Consider the following 6,428-nt stretch of genomic DNA (forward strand, 5'->3'; position numbering starts at 1 on the left):
ATTTGTTAAGCTAGTTAGCCTGGTAGAGACACCAGCATATACCAGCTTCCACAACACACCATGTGCTGGAGTTTTCATCAGGGTGGCCTGAACATTGCAGCAATTAGTAGAATGTCATTCATGCTGTATTTTCAAGGGCTGAACGCACGTCCAGGAAAAGAATAACAGAACTGCACTACAAAAGACCTGATCTGTAAGATCTGTAAGACAAACTAGACACTCTGATGCCTGAGGGCAGAACTTGTATAGCTGATCGCTGATCGCTCGTGCCCCATGCAATAAAAGCCATCTGGGAAGCCTGCTTTTGATCAGCATGAGTTTCTTTGAGCCGATCAGTGGCGCTGTAGAGCACGTCATCATGAGAAGTCTTCAGCCTAACAACTTCATCAGGCGAGCTGCTAATTATGCACAAGGCTCATTAGCGAGGCCTGAGGAAACGTGGAGCTCTAAAACTTCATTAATGTAAGCATTCAGCCTGAGCATAATTACATCCCCTGCCCCCCTCTTACCACGAGACGCCACATTAACCCGCGACTCCATCCGGACACTGGAGCAGACTCTCGACAGACTTCCTCCGCAGCTGCTCCGGGTGGGATCGCACGCTCCAGTGTGGGTAGAGCATGTGCACTTTTCCCTTCAGACTCCGTTGTGAGCCCTTAATCAACACCGTAGAACAGACCTCGTCCCATATGACCGCCTTACCGCTCCCATACGATCTCGCATGCTGTCATCACTAAAAACCTTTCTGATGGGACCAGAGAGGAGAACACGGTGAAAACAGAGAATCGGTTGGATAGGGTTATTGATCTGACAATGCTTTTTTTTTCTCACTGTCTTCCATTCTGTTAAAAGTACGAGTCCCTAGGTTATAAGGTTTGAGGTTTCACAGCTTTGCAAGTGGATTTCATCACCATCTCGGTCTAATGCATATGTCAAGCTGATATCTTGACAGCCATGATGAGACCTTTATTTGGAAAGGATGAATAATTTACTGGATCATATCAGAAGAAAGTATTTGATTGTACTTTGAGACCGCTATCACCTGTTTAGCTATATAAAACGTGAAAAGAATTTAGGCAGACCTCAATTATTTGCTCAATTATTCTAAACCTATCTGCTCTTTATTTGACTTTATTTGCAATGAACGGAAATGGGTTTGAAGGCCAGACAAATAGAAATGATGACCAATGAACAGAACACACAAAATTGGCCCATTTTAGATCACATTGAGGTAGAAAGACAGATTTATTGAGATATTAAGACTGTCTCACCAGTTGATTGATCAAATGTTGGCTCCCAGCCAGCCACCGAGGACAAATTCACTCTTGCCAACATTTTCTCTGGTTACACCATATGAAATTGATCCTTCACAATTCACTCTCACTCTCTCGACAAGAAAATTTAAATATATGCCAGACAGACCAATCCAGGCAAAAAAACAAACCAAACAAACATAATGCTCAAAACATTAAACCGTATGTACCTGTGTGCACCTGAGCAACGAAAGTAAGATGACGTTTCAGTTCTGTCAACTGGCCCGGAACTCTCTTACACAGGCTCCGGGTCATCAGGCCATACTTGTGGGCCATGTCAAACCTTTTTATCCCCACTTACTAAAGACTAACATCAGGTTGAAAATGACACTGACGTGTTCTAACATCTCAGCCTCATATCCCTGTAATCAGGTGGGCCCAATACAGACCAAAAAATCCTGAGGGTCAGCATAGAGGGCAAGACTGAGAATATGATGCCTGACTCAGTGTGATGGCTGGAGGCAGTTAGTAAGGACAAGAATAGGAGTCTCACTTCCAATCTCATCCCGGCAGACTTGCACAGGTCATGGGGTCAGAGTGATTACATGCTATTACATGCAACAGCGCAGCTCAGGTTTGTTGTTGTACACAGAAGAGGTCACGAGGACCGTACAGGGACTTGCTGTTGGACATATAGATGACAAGAGTGCAGCTCTCAGGAGGAATTGCTTTAGAGAAGGCGAAGAGGGTGTAGCTAAAGAGAGGGCAGGAGGTGACAGCAGAAGAACACAAGAACAGAAGATGAAAAGTGAGAGCGACATTGGACAGCCACCGAAATACCTCAAAGGATTAACTTCTTAAATGGAGGTCGGAAAAAAATATCATTGTTTTGACATAAAATGCAGTAGTAAGCATTTTTCTTCTAAAGATCTCTTTGGATGTGAATGTCAGTGTCCCTGAAGTAAATGGAAGTTTTACAGGATAAATGGTAAATCCAGGCTAAAAAAGTCTATATTGTAACATTAGTTGGTATCTAAAATACTTGAAAAGACAGGACTTTGACTTTCTGCTTGTGTGTAGTATCATTATTGATAAAAGTGTGCCTCATTCACAAAAAAATTGCATACAAGTGTTCTTACATATAAGGCTTTCACACAAAATATGGTCTTTAAGCCGTTTTTTTACACCGTCAGGCTGAACGGTTCTAAGAGCGGTAAGGATCTGTTCTAGTTATATTTTCACTTGAGCTTGGTTCGGCGTGGAATGTAATGGTTGAGCAATGAAAATGGTTTGGCCCAATGATGGAAAAACTGCTGTATATTCTAATGTTGATAAATCCAGATTATTCTAAATGACGAAGCCCAAGGCTGTTGAATCATAATACGCACCTAAATCATTTCCATAAAGGATTTCCACACAAGATCCTCTGTACGGGTGCAAATGTCTCAGAATCCCCTATTGACTCGAAGCAAAGCATGCCCTTCACAAAAACAGCTGGAACACAAACCACAGACACCTTTTAAACATGCACGATTTGACATATCAATCATGTTTGCAGCTCTAATGGTGACAGAAATACCTAAGGTGGGTTCTGTAGAAAAAATTAAAACTGTTAGAAAAGGATGATGGACTACGGGCAGATTTTTAGCCTATTCTGCAAGGATGCATTAAAATTTATCAAAAGTGACAGTAAAGACTTAAATTGTTTTTAAAAATAAAAATAAAATATTTTCTTTTTAATATTCCAGTATGTTATATTTTTTATATTTAATAAAAAAATTAGGCTGCACAACTGTTTTTGAAATGTTTCTTTAGCAAAATCAGCACATTAAAAATATTTTTGAAGGATCATGTGGCTCTAAAGACTAGAGTAATATCTACTGACAATTCAGCTTTGCCATGTAAACATAAATTACATTTTAAAATATATTAATATAAAATACAGTTATTTGAGTTGTTGTTGTTATAATAATATAAATGTTTTTACTTTTTTTATCAAATAAATGTAGCCTTGGCAAGCATAAGAGACTTCTTTCAAAAACACTACTAAATCTAACAACCCCAAATGTTGAACAGTAGTGTTATATCATTTCTATCAGCACTACTAATAACCAGGGTAAGTATGCATTTTAAGTGTGCTTGTAGGAATTCAATGCTATTGTCTCGATGTAAAAGTGTGTAGGATAGAAGCATTAATCATGTGATTATCAGGGATCAGTAGCATTATTGAATTTTATCCCTGAGTATTGTACTGTAAGCCAGAGAGCGCATCTTAGCAAGGGTATTTCATAACATAAATTTGTTCTTGTTTTGCGAATTGCTGTGATCACTTGACACAGGTCTCTCTTAGTTTCTCAGGCCTGTGGTGCGCTTGTCAGCAAGTGACAGATTTAAATTGGATTTGCATCTCAAACCAGCCTGTGAGGAATGAGTGTGATTTGAGAGAGAGAGAGAGAGCAATAGAAATATTGCAGAAAAAAAACTGTCGCTGTCAATGACCTTGAAGAAAATAGTCAGAGGAACTGATTTGCAGAGGAGGAGAAATGTCTCGAGATGAGGAAGATAACGATGTAGAAACAGATAAGATAAGAGGCAGTACAATAGGACACCACCTCATATCAAGTTTACGGAAAGTAGCAAAGATGAATCCAACCCGGCATGAGAACCAATGGGAGAACGTTTAAACAGATTAGTCACACAGTCAATGCCACATGGAGTCCAGGCAAAGGTAGTGAATGAAAACCTGAGAGTGCAGCGAGCAATGACTAAAGTGGCTCAAATTTGACAGTGCCGCTTCAAGCGCTTACTGGCGCTGTAATTTTACCATACATATTTGAAAGTTAATTTGCAGGATGAAAGGTGTGCAAGGGGCTCACGGTAGGAGTGTCACACTCATAGACAGGTATCATTAAGGGAACAAACAGTAAGATGGAAAAATCAGGCACGGTGAAGCAGAGAATCTGCTCTTTTAAGATGCCAGAAGACTTATGATATTTACGCTTTAGGTGTGGTAATCTGGCTTTAATTTGGAATTATGCATGACTGGTACAAGGAGGTGGTGAAATGGCCAGGTTTTGCATTCAAGTTTTGCTAAAGCAAATGTCGGAGTTGTGCATTACTTATAAAAATTCATGTTGCAGACATTTATTTTGCTTTGCCTATAGTGCAACTTTTTAGAGTTGTTATAAACCTTATCTGATAAATAGATCTAAATCACAGACCGTTGTGAAAGGGTGTATGATTCAGCATAATGTGATGAATGATTATTTAGAGTAAGCTTAGCAAACATCAGAGTAACCGCAGAGTAAAATATAGGGTTGGAAATGAAAAACACATTCAATTAAAATAATCATCCAAAAAATGAGCAGAACAAAAAAGCAGATCTTGTGAAGGCCATTACGGGAATACAATTGTATATAAAAAAAAAATAAAAAAAAAAAACATAATAGCATAACGCAATTAACTAATGTAAATTAATTTATGCACTAGTCCAAGTCTTCTGAAGCCATGATAACTTTGTGTGAAGGACAGACTGAAATGTAACTGTAAAGGTTAAGGATCTGGAATTAAAAAATATAGATAGATAATTAATATAACGCTGCGCTCGTTGTCTTTTGTCTTCCAGCAATCTTACGTATTGAATGAACTGCTCATTTCAATATTCTATGGTCTACACAGACATTTGTTATGACATCTGCTTTAATCATTACTATGCTCATGATAACTTTTATTAACTCTACAATAAGTAAATCCACTTCACCAGCTAATTACTCTTTGACAGTAATGCCATATACAGAATACCGCAAAAACGGAAGTTCAAAGACAAAATTCTAAATATGGCTCTGCGCTTGTTTCTCTGGCGCATAAAGTCTATAGAACATACTTTTTTAGTGGCTGTGAAGTAATTACTTGTTCAAAATAAGTACCTACTCAAGAGAGTCTGCAATTTTAGACACAGCCAGACAGTCACCGAGTGTCACAAACAATCAGCAGCCGTCTTTTACACTTCCTCCTGAACCAAAACAATGATCTTATGCTGGATTCACCGTCGGTATCGATTCAAAAATCGTTGTTGCCTACACCGTGTTATCCTCTTTTTAAAATTTGACTACTGTGGACTTCGACCGAAAACAGTAAGTAAATACAGGTATGTGCGCTTGTTGAATTAACATAATTTTTATTAATATCTTTCACATCTAATGCAGTCAGATTCACCGTGTTCACTCTGAAGGAATCACTCAACATGGCTGGGCACTTGTAATGACACATCAAGGATGTTAAGAGGATAAAAGCAGGTTTAAAACTTGCCGCATTCAAGTCAATAGGGTGCAAATTTTAAAAAGAGGATAACACGGTGTAGGCAACACCGATTTTTGTCGTTGTTCTCTGTATTGACAGCACTCCAAATTTACTAAAAATTGAGCTCAATGTTAAAATTGACCGGAGCTCTCCTTTAAGGCAAGCTTGCTATAGGCTCTTTGAAATTGCCTACCCTACCTTTAAATGAAAACGAGGGAACGAGTTCAACATGTACACCATTTACTAAAACGAGGGAACAGTTTCTTAATTTCCTGGCCACAATATATTTGTGTCTGCATGTTATGTGCAGGGCTTGCATACAATATTTGTATTAAACAAACCTGTCCTTGTCAGATTCTAGAAACACAACTCATGTTAGATTTCAGATCTGAGAATGTAACTAAGTTTCACTACTCATTATTATTTCATAACTTAGTTTTATGAAACATTAGATCATGCCATGGAGAAACTCAAAGGACAAGATAAATCTACTCACATAAACCAAGCACTCACTCACGCCTGGTATGCTGCAATGATTCATGCTTCATCAGTCAAACATCTTCCCTGATCGTCTTTATGAATATTCTGCAACCCATATGGAATGTGAAGACGAATATATCTGTATGTTATTCGCCGGTCAGAATAAGAGCTCATGAGCGGCCTCTGTCTGTGCGCATTAATAAATGCAACACATATAAAAATAAACAGTTTGGCCACCAAATAATCCTGCTCGTCACATCCGCACAATTTAGTAAAAAAAGAATAGAAAAAATACATTTCTGATGATGATAAAAAATAATCATAAGAGAAGCCGTCGATATCCAAATGCGCAGACTTTTGGATAATAAACCCCAATGGAATAACTGACAAGACAAT

Source organism: Phoxinus phoxinus (assembly GCF_949152265.1).
Source record: "Phoxinus phoxinus genome assembly, chromosome: 21".
Lineage (NCBI taxonomy): Eukaryota > Metazoa > Chordata > Actinopteri > Cypriniformes > Leuciscidae > Phoxinus > Phoxinus phoxinus.